The sequence below is a fragment of the Eriocheir sinensis genome, unplaced genomic scaffold (assembly GCF_024679095.1).
Source record: "Eriocheir sinensis breed Jianghai 21 unplaced genomic scaffold, ASM2467909v1 Scaffold953, whole genome shotgun sequence".
NCBI classification, from domain to species: domain Eukaryota; kingdom Metazoa; phylum Arthropoda; class Malacostraca; order Decapoda; family Varunidae; genus Eriocheir; species Eriocheir sinensis.
In genome coordinates, this window is record NW_026112334.1 from 108,277 (window position 1) to 124,118 (window position 15,842).

Genomic DNA, 15,842 nt, shown 5'->3' on the forward strand with positions numbered 1-15,842 from the left:
CCTCGGCCAAGCGCGAAGAGCTTGTTCCCTGTGCCCCACCAGGTGGATTGAGAGGCATGACGCAGTGCTGGTTTTGTTGAATTTCTGCCTGTCATTGATGTTTTCTCAAGGAAGAACTTGACGCCACCGCTGGGCTCCTTCTCATCGCCATACATGTTCCCGCTTTCTCGTTGGACTGGTTGTAGTGGAGGTACATTGGCGCATACTCTCAAGCCAAGCCGAACTCTTCAGAGAAAAGATGGCGACCTGGTGTCAGCCTCTGCCCGATTCGTGGCATCGAGACCATTTTTGGCAAGTTCAGAGCAGATGTGGAGAATCATTTCCACGATGTGTTCATGAAAGCGGAAGAGCTTTTGGTAGAGGTGGGGTCATCGCATGACACCATCCCTGTGCCACGACTCTGTGGACGACAGACCCAGCGATCAAATGTTCCGTGCGAGAATGCTGAGGAGTGCTACCGCCGGGCGGTGTACATTCCATTCGTGGACCACGTCTTGGCTGAGTTGAAGAGTCGGTTCGGCGACTACACAGCGCCTGTCGCACTTCGATCAGCTCAAGCAACTCCTCAATGGCCTCGAAACGGATGTTGCAGCTGTGCTTCAAGCGGAGAAGCTCTACGAGCTCGACATGGAATCCCTGACACTCGTGAAGGCACTGGGCATTATCTGTTTTGGTCTTCCAAACTATCAAAGAAGCCCAGGCACACGCCAGCACCAGCGTGTTCCCCAATCTCGCCATTCTCTTGAAAACTCTGTTGACGCTTCCAGTCTCCAACGAGAGGTCTTTCTCAGCATTGAAAAGGCTTAAAACCTATTTGAGGAGTACCGTTGGCCAAGAGCGCCTGAATGGACTTGCCCTCCTCTATGTCCACTATGATATCCCCCCCATTTCAGTCAAGAGAGTGATACGCAAATTCGGCAAAAAAAAAAACGCCAACTACTCTTTGCTTAGTGAGGCACTTGTTGAATACTTGGGAATTTATTGTAAATATATTTCTGTACCGTCCTGAAACTAGGGATTGTCGTTTTGGACCTTTTTCTTTATCCCGGGATTCCGGGATAAAATTAGCCCTAATCCCGGGATCCCGGGATTTTCAATTGTCTAAAATTGCACATTATACCTAGTTTCACGTTCAGATTTTTGATGTGCTTAACATTAATAGATATGCAAAAATATTACTGTAGATTGACTGTCTTATTAATTCCACTTAATATTTAATTCCAAATTTTCAGCATACACTTTGTTTCTCAACAAAGTAAAAGGAATAAGAATAAGAGCTAGTATATGCTGCGTTTACTTCTTTTTTTTCTGCTTCCGAATTTCAATGTGAATGACAATGTGAATTATAGTTCATTATCGCTGATAAAGAAAGAAAAAAAAAAAAACATTTGTTTCCATGTATACCCAGTGAAATGAAAAGAGTACTTAATGACAGAAAATTTAATAAAAATAAATGAAGAAAAATTAAACGTATACATTCTTTATTTATAATATGAACTAAATGATTAAGAAGTATCTCATAGAATAAGATCTTATTTAACACAAGCAAATTTCCATAAAATGAAAGCAATAAATGACAGTAAGTTTAATCAAATGAATGAATAAAAAATAAAACATACATGTTCTGCATTCCTGTGTAAACTAAAATGATTAATAAGCAATCGAGCATGTATGGAATTTTGATAATAAGATCATAAATAACACGAACAATTTTCCATAAAATAAAAACAATAATTAATGACATAAAATTAAATTAAATGAATTAATCAAAAGGAAAATTATATTCTGCATTCATATAGCATCTATGGGATTTCATGAAAAATCTTAAGTAACACAAATTCAACACACAATATGTTTTCAATCTCTGAAAAACAGTAATGATTAAATGTAAATGACAAAAAAAAAATTGTCAGATATATAAGGAAAAGAAAATGTATACTGAAATTTTCCATACATGAAAATAATAATTGACATAATTTAACAAAATGAATTGATGAAATAACAGACAGACAGACAGTTTACTGGTAACCGTCACTGTTCGGTCACTCACGCGAGGAGGGAAAGTGTGCTGGTTTTTTTTTTTTTTTTTTTTTTAAGCTGTCACGCTCATCTCAATGCCGTATACATACAGCAAAGTGGAATATGCAGACATGGTGTTCATTATACGGGCTCTGTTACGGGTAACGGGAGTGCCACGGCTGCTTTATAATACTCAAGAGAATACCTAAACAGTAAGTCCTTCCTTCACAGTGTTCACACACACACACAAAACACTCCTCACGGGACACCCTGTATATACATATAAATAGAAGCACAAGTTCACAACTATCCTGCAGTCAAATTTGTCTTTTTTTTTTTTTATACTTAATTTCATGATTTTTCATCTCGGGATTTCCCGGGATTTGCAAAAATATCCCGGGATTATTAAACCTTGAAAATTGTCCGGGATCCCGGGATCCCGGGAAACAAACCCTACCTGAAACCCTCACTTAAGGGTAAGGTCAGGATAAGTTAAGGTAAGGTTAGGATATTAAGGTAAGGTCAGGATAGGTCAGATTCAGGTTACCTTGGAGTGAATTACGTTTAGGGGATTATTTTAAGGCAAGTTTAGGGTAATTCAACTGTAGTTTTAGGTAAGATGGGAGTGAATTACATTAGTTTAGGGTCATTCAAGACAGAGTAAGGTTACTTTAGGGTGAATTAGTAAATTCAGGCTGCTTATGACAGACTTTCGGCACTTAGGGATCCTTTGTTTTGATCGTTACCAATGGCGCCGATCGATGCTATAGTTTTCCATGTGAAACTGGCCTATGGGGTGGTGGCGGCTGCAGAGGAAGCGAGAGGGGTTGAGAGTGTGGCTAATATATTGCTCCACATAATTAATTTAAGATGAGATTCAGGTGATGTTTACTCCATAAGCAATTATAACTCCATGTGAGGAACCAACAGACGGAGAGAAAAACAACTGTGGAAAGGAGAGGAGGAAGAGGAAGGGATCAGAGAATGAAGGGAGGATTAGGCAGAGAACAGATGTAATTAAGAGGAGGTAGTATAACGATAAAGGAGGAGGAGAAACAGGAAAGAATTATTATTGACACTCACCAACTGATTCCTCTGTATCCTCTTCCTCCTCCTCTTCTTCTTCTGGCAGTATCTGCAGATCAAGTGAGGATTAATAGGCTGTATAAACATTAACATGCTTTTGGAAATAATAAATTCTCTTCACTGTCTAAATTCAATACAACAATAGTTCGCATGCATAAAGTTCATACACAATTGTTTGTAAGCAAATGTTTGTAAGGGATAAAGTTCGTCTGAAAAAGTACGTACGCTGAAGTTCGTATGGTATAAAGTATGTATATAAATTATTCGTAACGACAAAAGTTCGTATGGAAAAGTTTTGTATGAAAGTGTTCGTAAGCAAATAGTATGTACGCAAATTTTCAACAGGGAATAAGTTCATCTGACAAATATACTTATGTAATAGTTCGTTCGCTAAAGTTCGTATGCAGATATTCATATGGTATAAAGTACGTATGTAAAATATTCGTAACGACAAAAGTTAGTATAGAAAAAAAAATCATGTGCAATTATCCGTACGCAAATGTTCGTCAGGGATAAAATTCTTGTGTGTAAAGTAGTACGGACGGAAAAAGTTTGTGAGCATGTTTGTATGGCAATAAGGGCCGCTTTCACAGTCGTTTTGTTTGTTTTGATCGTTACCTACGGCGCCGATCGACGCTATAGTTTTCCATGTGAAACTGGCCTATGGGGTAGTGGCGGCTGCAGAGGAAGCAAGGTGTTGAGAGTGTGTGGTAAGGTGCGGGGCTGGGCTAACCCCGCAGCCGCCACTTCCCCATCGGCCAGTTTTGAGTGGAAATTCTAAAGCGGCGATCATTGGTAACGATCAAAACAAACAAAACGACTGTGAAAGCGGCCCTGAGTTGCTATGGATACTTGCGACACGAAGCTTTTCTATACGAATTTTTGTCCGAAACCCATGAAAAATGGGGGTGTCGCTAAGAGCCGACCCTGCTGACAACCACCATCACCTCCGCTACCAACAACCAACATCATAACCTTGCACTCTGCCGCCACCGCCCTCATTAACGCAAAATAATACACACTGACAAGATGAGCCACTGCCTCCAGGAATTATTTCAAGACTAAAGATCTTGTCGCCCAGTACCTTAAAAAGTTTCTTACTGGACCAGTTTTTCACCACGGGGAGACCTTTTGGTCCCCCAGTTATGTTAAAAAAATGCACACACACACACACATTTCTCTCTCTCTCTCTCTCTGTACAAACTATTTCCATGCGTACTTTGGTCCTAGAATCAAACGAACTTTACCATACGAATTATTGCCATACAAAGTTTTTTTCTATTCCATACGAACTTTATCTCTGACGGATATTTGCGTACGAACAGTTGCGTACGAACATTTGCATACGAACGTTTTCCATACAAACTTTTACGTGTACGAACGTCTTTCTACCGAACATTTGCACGACGAACATTTAAGCTTACGATTTTTTTCCTTTACGATTTTTTCCCATTACGAACTTTTGACATGACGAACTTTATACTCTACGTACTTATGGCAAACGAACTTTATCCTTCGAATTATTGCCAGATGAAGTTTTTCTATACGAACTTTTGTCCGGAACCCGTGTCAGACACAGGAGTAATGCTTCCCTTTTTTGGGGAGGCATAACAGCTCAAGTATTAATGGTGACAGCTACTGAAGGGAAGATAGATAGATAGATAGATAAAGGGTGACAGATAAATATAAATAGATAGCTTTTTTGGGTGTTTGCAGGGGTCACTGTCCCTTTGTGGAACAGAGGAAGGGTCACACCACCACCAGGCTCATAAGACTACCCCTGGAAATGCCCTAAATTCCTACAAAAAATGTGTCACGTGTGTTTTTAGCTTCACGGCACGGAGGAAGGGTCACACTACCACCTGGGTCATAAAACTACCCCTGAAAATGCCCTAAACTCAAAGGAACACAAAGGAAGAACAAACAACAGCAGACCTGCTGGTCCTTACGAGGCTGTTTGTGACAAGCTACACTAACTATCTAATCAAAGGTGGAAGATGAAGGACAGCAAAGGCGAAGGCTCCTCCCCACCCCCCATCCCTCCAGCCAAAGCTGGCAGGAAAGGAAAGAGAACCATGCAGCATGGAAAAACTGCATGGAAATTATGTAGGAAAGAGGAAAGAACTACCATTACTGCTACCACTAGCCGGGCGATAAAAGCGGACAAGGACACCAGTATTTGAAAGAACTTAACGTTATTACGACAATGAGTAATATCTTAGTTGGTGGTTGGATTCAAAACACTTGTCTAATCTATTCTTGAAGGCCGTAACTGTTGTTGTACCATCAACGGCATCACAGGGAAGAGAGTTCCAAACATTAACAACTCGACTGAAATAGAAGTGTTTAGCTTCGTGCGTCGAGAATCTTTTACCACTTATCTTCAAATTGTGATTTCTTCTTGTTCTATTTGATCGATCAATTGTGAAGTAATCTTCCGCATTAACATCACTGAATCCTTTAAACATTTTAAACACTTCTATTAGATCGCCTCGCATTCTTCGTTTTGATAGGCTGAATAAATTTAGTTCTTTAAGCCTTTGTTCATATGACAAATTTCTCAACCTAGGAATCATCTTTGTTACTCTTCGTTGGACCCGTTCCAGCTTTACTATGTCTTTTCTGTAGTAGGGAGACCAAAACTGTACACAGTACTCTAGACGGGGTCGAACCAACGAATTATATAGTTTTAATATTACTTTTTCCGATTTATTATTAAAGACTCGTCCGATGAAGCCAACCAATTTCTTTGCAGTTTTAGCTACCTCTGAACAATGCTGACCGGGCTTTAAATCGCTTGATATAGTGATTCCAAGATCCTTTTCTTTACTTACTGCAGAAAGTTGTTGGCCATTCATTACGTACCGAACGCGATTGTTATTTTTTCCGATGTGCAACACTTTACATTTCTCAACGTTAAATTTCATTTGCCATTGACTGGCCCAACGTGCAAGTCGATCTCAATCTGATTGTTATGCTTCTTCGTCGAGTGTCGCAGTTACTTTACTAGCAATTTTTGTGTCATCAGCAAATTTTGATACTTTGCAAGTGAGCCCATCATCGATATCATTAACATAAATTAAGCAGAGCATGGGGCCAAGCACTGATCCTTGAGGTATGCCGCTTCTGACGTCGAGCCAGTTAGATGTAACACCATTTAGAACTACTCTCTGTTTCCGCTCAGAGAGCCAGTCCACAAGCCAATTGTGAATGTTACCCGAGATACCGTGCGCCAATAGTTTGCTGAGCAATCGTTGGTGGGGGACCTTATCAAATGCCTTTTGAAAATCCAGATATATGATATCTACTGATCTGCTTTCATTGAACACCTCAAAAATATAATGAAAAAAATCAAGTAAGTTAGTTAAACACGAACGTTTACTACGGAAGCCATGTTGCGAATTATTTATCATATTATTTTCTTCGAAAAATTTCACCATATTGTCGCGAATGATAGTCTCCATTAACTTACAAACAATCGATGTCAGGCTAATTGGTCGATAGTTTCCTGGATGAGACTTGTCCCCCTTTTTGAAAATTGGTGTGACATTTGCAAGTTTCCAATCCGACGGAACTTTTCCAGCTGTTAAAGATTTATTGAATATGATGGAATAGATAGGAATTGAATGGAATGGAAGGAAGAGAAGGGACAGGAAGGGATGGGAATGGAAGGAAGGGAAGGGATGGGAATGGAAGGGATGGGAAGGAAAGGATTGGATGGGATGGGATGAGAAGGTAAGGGATGGGAAGGGAAGGAAGGAAGGGATGGGAAGGAAGAGAAGGATGGGAAGGAAGAGAAGGGATGGGAAGGAAGAGAAGGGATGGGAAGGAAGGGTAGGGAAGGACTGTGAAGGAAACGGTTGGGATGGAAAGGGAAGGGTTGGGAAAGGAAGGGAAAGGAAGGGAAAGGATTGGATGGGATGGGATGAGAAGGTAAGGGATGGGAAGGGAAGGGAAGGGATGGGAAGGGATGAGAAGGATGGGAAGGGAAGAGAAGGGATGGGAAGGGAAGAGAAGGGATGGGAGGGGAAGGAAGAGAGGGTTAGGGAAGGGAGGAGGGAAGGAAGGGAAGGGAAGTTAAGGGAAGAGAAAGGTTAGGAAGGGAAGGGATGGAAGGGGAAGAGAAGGATAGGAAGGAAGGGATGGAAAGGAAGGCATGGGAAGGGATGGGATGGGAAGAAATGGAGTATGATCTTCCCACACACACACACACACATATACACTCACTCACCCACCCAGATACATACATATTCAAAGTGTGTGTGTGTGTGTGTGTGTGTGTGTGTGTTATGCTCCTGAGACTTCCATATAGTTGTGTGTCACTTTCATGAGGTGCTTTTCCTACTAGTGTTTTTAGGGCGAGTCCATTCAAGGCACCTGTGTACCACCCCATACAAGCTCGAAGTCTTGACAAATGTGTGTTTCTTTAGGTTCATGGTACAGAGGAAGGGTCACACTACCTCCAGGGTCATAAAACTACCTAAGGAGATGCCCCAAACTCCTATGAAAGTCTTGACAAATGTGTGTTTCTTTAGCTTCATGGTACAGAGGAAGGGTCACACTACCACCAGGGTCATAAAACTACCCCAGGAAATGCCCACAACTCCTACGAAAGCCTTGTCAAATATGTGTTCTTGGGCGGCGAAATGTCTCATAATACGACCCTAAGAGCCACCTTGCCACCAGGGTCTGACCACCAACTGACTCCAAACCAACCCCACTCTCTTTGAACCCAGTCATGATTAGGACCACCCTATATATGGCAGGGACTTCACTATTCTGTACAACCGCTCCCACAACATGTCACGCTTGATGGCAGAGTCCCTTTTCATATGACAACTCTGCCCCGCACTGTGACCTGACATTGTACCGAGGGCAGCTGTGTGGCAGGAACTAACAGGAAGGAGAGAAGACTGAGAGCTGGAAATGGAAATAAAAAAGACCGAGAATTTTGCACTAAAGGTACAATTGCTGGAAGAAAATTGGTGCAAGAATATGAACAAGGAAAATAGTTATAAAGTTAACAACACTCACCATTTGATTCCTGTGTCCCCTTCATCCTCCTCCTCCTCCTCCTCTTGTTCTTCCTCCTCTTCTTCTTATGTCTGCAAATTAAGTTGGGAATGAGAACTGTATAAACACGGAGTCTTTTTGGGAATAATAAATTCCTTCATGAATTTTAATGTTTATTTTTATGAGAGAGAGAGAGAGAGAGAGAGTGCATTACCTATAGGAACAGTAGTAAAGGTTTAGCATGAGGGCAAGGAGGAGGTGGCGGCCAGTGGTCCACCCTGACCCTCAAAGCTAACAGGGAAACAAGACAAAGGAAATATTACCTGAGAACCTAACCTCCCTTATCTATGGCCTCCTGTGACCTACAAAGACTTATTCTATTACAGGGTTTAGACAAGAATTGCTCCGCTCTTTATAATGATTCTAGGACCACAGTACGTATGGAAATAGTTCGCATGCATAAAATTCGTATGCAATTTTTCGTAAGCAAATGTTTGTAAGGGATAAAGTTCGTTTGAAAAAAGTACGTATGCAATTCAATATTATAATAAATAAATAAATAAAAATCACGGGCCGGGGCCAGCCGAAAATTTAGCAGGCAGAAGTATGGGGCCACCCAGTCCCCATTAAAGCTAGTGATACATATATGGAAAGAAATTAACATCTATATATAGTGAGAGTTATCACCTTCATATCACAGGTAAAACTCCAGAAATACACCCACCAACTACCAGTGACAATGGAGCAGTGCAAAGCCTGCCCCATTTTTACCAAGGCAACCTGACCAAATCTAACCTAACCATTGAGTAAATAGAACGTTAAATGGTAAAAAGCGCTCAAAATAACGGAAAAGATGAGTAAAAAGATGAATTAATCTAACCTAACCACATCTGATTTCTGGAATAACACCCAAATAGTTAGGGATAAATGTATAAATAATTAGGCTACCCTTTCTTCAATAATCCCTTAATGATAACAGAAATACTCTAACCTATCACTGCCGCTGCCGATGTCAATGGAGGTGGAATTGGTGGAGTGGACATGGCGGCTGACCCCAATCACTGCTGAGGGTCTAACACCATCATCACCACCACCACCATCAACACTGCCATCACCATCACTACCACCACCATCACTGCCATCACCACCATCACCACCGCCGTCATCACCACCACCGTCATCACCACCGCTGTCATCACCACCAACACCTGTCACCACTGCCGTCATCACCACCGCCGTCATCACCACCACCACCATCACCACCGCCGTCATCACCACCACCACCATCACCACCACCACCATCACCACCGCCGTCATCACCACCGCCGTCATCACCACCACCACCATCACCGCCGTCATCACCACCGCCGTCATCACCACCACCACCATCACCGCCGTCATCACCACCGCCGTCATCACCACCACCACCATCACCACCGCCGTCATCACCACCACCACCATCACCACCACCACCATCACCACCGCCGTCATCACCACCGCCGTCATCACCACCACCACCATCACCGCCGTCATCACCACCGCCGTCATCACCACCACCACCATCACCACCGCCGTCATCATCACCACCAACACCTGTCACCACTGCCGTCATCACCACCGCCGTTATCACCACCACCACCATCACCACCGCCGTCATCACCACCGCCGTTATCACCACCACCACCATCACCACCGCCGTTATCACCACCGCCGTCATCACCACCACCACCATCACCACCGCCGTCATCACCACCGCCGTCATCACCACCACCACCATCACCGCCGTCATCACCACCGCCGTCACCACCACCAACACCATCACCACCAACACCTGTCGCCACCACCGCCGTCACCACCACCACCATCACCGCCGCCATCACCACCACCACCACCATCACCGCCGTCATCACCACCGCCGTCATCACCACCACCACCATCACCACCGCCGTCATCATCACCACCAACACCTGTCACCACTGCCGTCATCACCACCGCCGTTATCACCACCACCACCATCACCACCGCCGTCATCACCACCGCCGTTATCACCACCACCACCATCACCACCGCCGTTATCACCACCGCCGTCATCACCACCATCACCACCACCATCACCACCGCCGTCATCACCACCGCCGTCATCACCACCACCACCATCACCGCCGTCATCACCACCGCCGTCACCACCACCAACACCATCACCACCAACACCTGTCGCCACCACCGCCGTCACCACCATCACCGCCGCCATCACCACCACCATCACCGCCGCCACATGAAACGGATTTTCCAATTTTCCCCTATTTCCACGCCCTGATTTCCTGTCCCTGCACACCAAAATAAGGGCAAGGGATCCACCTACCTTCCCACAGCATGGCGCTTCCGGGCACTTTATAATAACCTGAAAAAACAAGAAAAATAGATCGCTGTGTCGCCACCCTCAACAGACCGCGGGGAAGATGGCGGCCGTGACGTCATCATAGTGTTGGAACTTTAATACACGACAACCTTAGAACTTGACGACGGATAAATAGAGCAAGTTCACGGGTAAAAACAGGCTCAAAATAACGGATAAGGGGAGACAAGTAAGATCAGGGTATGCTATTAAGTATTAACGAAAGGAGAAAACGATACACGAAGGGAAAGTTTGCGTCAGTAAAGTCTTCAGAACACTTGAACTCGGGGCATAATAACGTGTTTAAGTGTGCAGGCTGACCTGGATAAGTGTGGAAAAGTGTACAAAAGTGTGCAGAAGGATATGAGAAGCGAGACAGAGCGGGGAAGGTCAAAATATTAATAATTTTATCTTCCTTCTCTCTCTCTCTCTCTCTCTTGAGTCTTGACAGTCAGCGCCTTGCCCTCACCCCGAGAGGTCAAACCGCACGCGCTCCCACTTCCGTGACCTCTCGCTTGCGAATCCACCCTCGTGTGCTGTACTGAACTGTACTGTAGATCTTGCTGTGCTGTGTGCCGTGTGCTATTTCGCGTCGTGCTGCGTACTGCTTATTGTCAACCGAGTTAGCTGCCCGCAGAGGTGTGCTGTTTGCTGTGCGACCACGTGCTTCATTGGACAGGATTAAGTGTTGCCCTTATTTTTACTACCTCTCTCCGCCTGTATCTACCCTCTCGCAGTAGCGCCCTGTAAAACATATATACACCTATACACAAAACACAGTGTTACACTCTTTCCGCCACATTCTTTATATATTTCCAGATTCCACTCCGACGCCACTTCCTACGCAGGTGTTCAGACCTACCTGACCTGACTTGACCAGATTATTCCCCAGAGACCAGTAATCCTCCCTCCCTCCCTCTCGCGTTTCGCTCCTCCTCTTCTCTCGCCTCCCCTCTCCATTGCCCCTCCCCCTCTCTCTCTCTCATTACTACCCCCCACTTGCCCCTCTCTGTCTCTCCTTCCTCACTCCCTATCTCGTTCCCACCTCTCTCTCTCCCCCTTCCTTCGCCCTCTTCCTCCCTCCATCCCTATCTCCCTCCTACGCCTTCCCATCTCTCTCTCTCTCTCTCTCTCTCTCCTCTCTCTCTCTCTCTCCCTCTCTCTCTCTCCCCCACTCTCCCTCTCTGTCTCTCCTTCCTCACTCCCTATCTCGTTCCCACCCTCTCTCTCTCTCTCTCTCTCTCTCTCTCTCTCTCTCTCTCTCTCTCTCTCTCTCTCTCTCTCTCTCTCTCTCTCTCTCACTTATTCTCGCTTATTCACGCACGCGTCCCTCTGCCCTACGAAAAAGAAAAAGCAAAGCAAATATATAGATACCTCCTCCTTACCAAGATGGCGCTAAAGAAATGTTCGACTTGCACAGGAAACTTCTCTGGTCATTTCTTCTCAGGACGATCGACAGTCTGCAAGATCTGCCTGTTGACTCAGCAGATGGAAACGAGACTCCTTCAACAGGACGAAAGGCTAACGGCTGGCGAGAAGAAGATCACCGAACTAACAAGTACTGTTGATACCTTGCAGGAGTTTATCCAGGCCAACATCGTCGCCCCTCCTGCAATTGACGCCTCATCACCCTCCTCACCTGCACTCGATGCCCAGCCACCTTCCGAAGAAGGCACGTCACAGGAACCGGTAGAGCTGACGCTGAATGCTTCACCCCGTGAGAGGAGGAGCCAGACCCGCCCCTAGAGCCATTTATCCTACTCATTGCTACAACAGATTTGCCATACTGGAGGAGGAGGACGAGGAACAGAGCACCTTCTTGGTCGGTGACTCTATGATTCGCCATCAGGTGGTTGAATTCTGTGGCAGAGTCCCCCGTCGTAGGCGTAACTACTGTTATCCTGGAGCTGGTGTTGACGACATCACAGCTGCCCTGGACGAGGTCTCCGCTGAGGCCTCTAATGACTCACTCTTTGTTCTCCACACAGGTACAAACGACGTCACCACGACCCGGTCTGAGGAACTGCTGGACAAGTACCGTAGGCTCATCCAGCAGTATAAGACTAAATCCCCTAATATTTTGATTTCAGGAATTCTACCACGGACATGGGATGAGGGCGACTTCTACAGTAAGGCCTTCAGCCTCAACAACCGCCTGCAGACTCTCTGCGGAGAGCTTGACGTCGAATTCTTTAACGCCTGGAACGATTTCTACGGCCAGAGTAGACTTTTCCAAAGGGACGGCATACACCGGTCCCCCAGCGGGGCAGCCATATTTGGAAGGAACCACAACACCGCCGTACGAACCCCCCCAACAACAAAACACGACTCTCAGCCACGTCCTTCCATCCCGCCCGTGTAAATAGACACCTCACACCGCAACAGACTCGTAACATTGAACCCTCCAGTAACTCTATTACCAAGCTTCAAGATAACCTAAGAGTCCTTAGTTTCAATGCGCGTAGCCTAAGAAACAAATTTGATGAACTGCGATGTCTTGCTCTGACAGAAAACTTTGACGTAATTGCTATAACCGAAACATTTATCGACACCACTAATATTGATTTAAGTTCCGAATATAACATAGATGGCTACAGATTCTTCAACAATGATCGTGTAAACCGTAGAGGGGGTGGTGTCGCCCTTTTGTCAAAAAAGCTACTTGCAACCTACTGACAAAACACCAAGAAACAGTAACGTTGAACATTTGTGGGTGCGATTAAAATTTGCAAAAGTAAATTTAAATATTTCTGTCACTTACAGGCCTCGGGGTATATAACTTGATGGCGATCTTGAAATGTACAGCGTCTTAAGGCAGTCACTTAATAACAGCGACTCACTGATACTAGGAGACTTTAACCTCCCCCATATCGACTGGGCGACACTGTCGGGTACAGAAGGTGAGTCCCATAGAATGATCGAATTTCTAGAGGAAAATTATCTAAGCCAAATGGTTTCTGAACCAACTCGACAAAATAACATACTTGACCTTGTTATAGCGACCCAAGATAACCTAGTCAGTAATGTCACGGTAGGAGAACACCTCGGTTCCTGCGATCATAAACTAGTGCGCGTTGACATTAGAGCTCAAACATCGGTGACTGAAAATAAAGTTAAGGTGCCCAATTTCAAAAGAGCCAACTTCGTAGAAATCCGACGAAAACTAATAGATATGCAACTATCAGATGACGGCAATGCAGAGGACGCCTGGCTAAACTTTAAAAATCACTTACTCACTCAGCAGGACACATTTGTCCCCTTGTGCGAAGCGAATTAACACTAATAAAGTCCACCTTGGTTTAATAGCGAAATTAAACACTCAGTCAAGGAGAAAATTGTCTACAGGTTAAAGAAAGACCAAAGCACGCCTGAAAACATTAGACTTTACAATGATGCAAGGCGACGAGTAAAAAGATTAGTGCATCAGGCAAAGCGTAGATATGAAGAAAATATTGCAGCCAACTGTAAAATAATCCGAAATCCTTCTTCAGTTACATAAACAACAGAAAGGCGATCAGAAGTGGAATTGGACCTTTAATAAACAGCGACGGTGCACTAGTGACTGACAGCCAACACGTTGCAAACCTATTAAATAATTACTTTTCCTCGGTGTTTAATAATAACAGTCCTCCCACCACCACCACCAACACCAGTACTAATGTAAATCCCGAGCATGCATTGTCTAACTTTGAAATAAAACCCGATGAAGTCCTTAAAGCCCTCAAATCACTTAAAACAAATAAAAGTCCTGGACCTGATAAAGTATATCCAACTCTGCTGAAAGAAACAAAGAGCGAAATACTCTCCTCCTCACAACCGTATTCAATATGTCCTTGCGACAAGGCATTGTCCCTTCAGATTGGAAAAAGGCTAACGTGACACCGATTTTGAAGAAAGGAGACAAAAGTACCAGGTAATTACAGGCCCATTAGTCTAACTTCGGTTGTAGGTAAGCTACTTGAGGGCATAATTAGAGACAAAATTGTGAGTTACCTTGAAAGCCACTCATTAATTGGGGACTCACAACATGGCTTCCGAAACAAAAGATCCTGCCTATCAAATCTATTAACCTTTTATAACGACCTCTTCACTGTTTATGACGTAACCAAATCACTGGACGTAGTCTATCTTGATTTCCAGAAAGCGTTTGATAAAGTCCCGCATCATAAATTACTTTACAAATTAAAACAAATAGGTATTGACGGTCAGGTAAACCAATGGATCGCGAATTGGTTGAGCAACAGACAACAAAGAGTAGTGATTGACGGATTTAACTCAGAGTGGGCGCCTGTCACTAGTGGCGTCCTCAGGGCTCGGTTCTTGGCCCAGTGCTCTTCATTATTTACATCAACGACGTGGATGTTGGACTCAATAACCGCATTAGTAAATTTGCAGACGACACAAAGATTGGTAACTCGGTTCTCACTGACGAAGACAGGCAAAGCCTCCAAGAGGATTTGCACAAAATTTCAGCTTGGTCGGATAGATGGGAGATGCCCTTTAACGTAGACAAGTGCCAGGTCCTTCAAGTTGGAACGAGGAATAAAAGTTTGATTACGAAATGCTCGGAGTTAAACTCAAAAGAGTTCTATGCGTAAAGTACTTGTGGGTCAAAATCGCGTCAATCCTCAAATTCTCACAGCTATGCATCGATGCAGCAAATAAAGCGAACAGAAGGTTGGGCTTCATTAAAAGAAACTTTTTTTTAAGAATAAAGATGTAATACTCCCGCTCTACAACAGTTTAGTCAGACCCCACTTGGAATATGCGGTACAGTTTTGGTCTCCTCACCATGCAAAGGATATTGCTAAATTAGAAGGTGTTCAGCGTCGGGCAACGAAAATTATCCCTTCCTTGCGCAACAAATCCTACGAAGAAAGGCTTTCTACCCTTAACATGTTCTCTCTTGAGAAACGTCGCCTCCGAGGAAAACTGATCGAATGTTTTAAAATACTTAATGGTTTCACGAATGTAGACAGATCAACATTGTTTATGATCGATGACACTTTGCGCACGAGGAACAATGGCGTAAAACTCAGATGTAGACAAGTAAATTCAGACTGCACCAAATTTTTCTTCACCAACGTTGTAGTGCGAGAATGGAATAAGCTCCCATCATCAGTGTTCCAGTGTAACACGATTGACTCCTTCAAAAATAAGCTCGACCGTCACTTCCTTCAACTTAATATCAACTAGAGTAGAAATGCAACGTTTTGGAGTCTTCTGATTAATGTAAAATCACTTAGGTTTAAGGACAGACCACCAAGTCTGGACCATGGGGTCTGTGTGGTCTGATTTTCTATGTAAATCTATGTAAATATGTAAATCT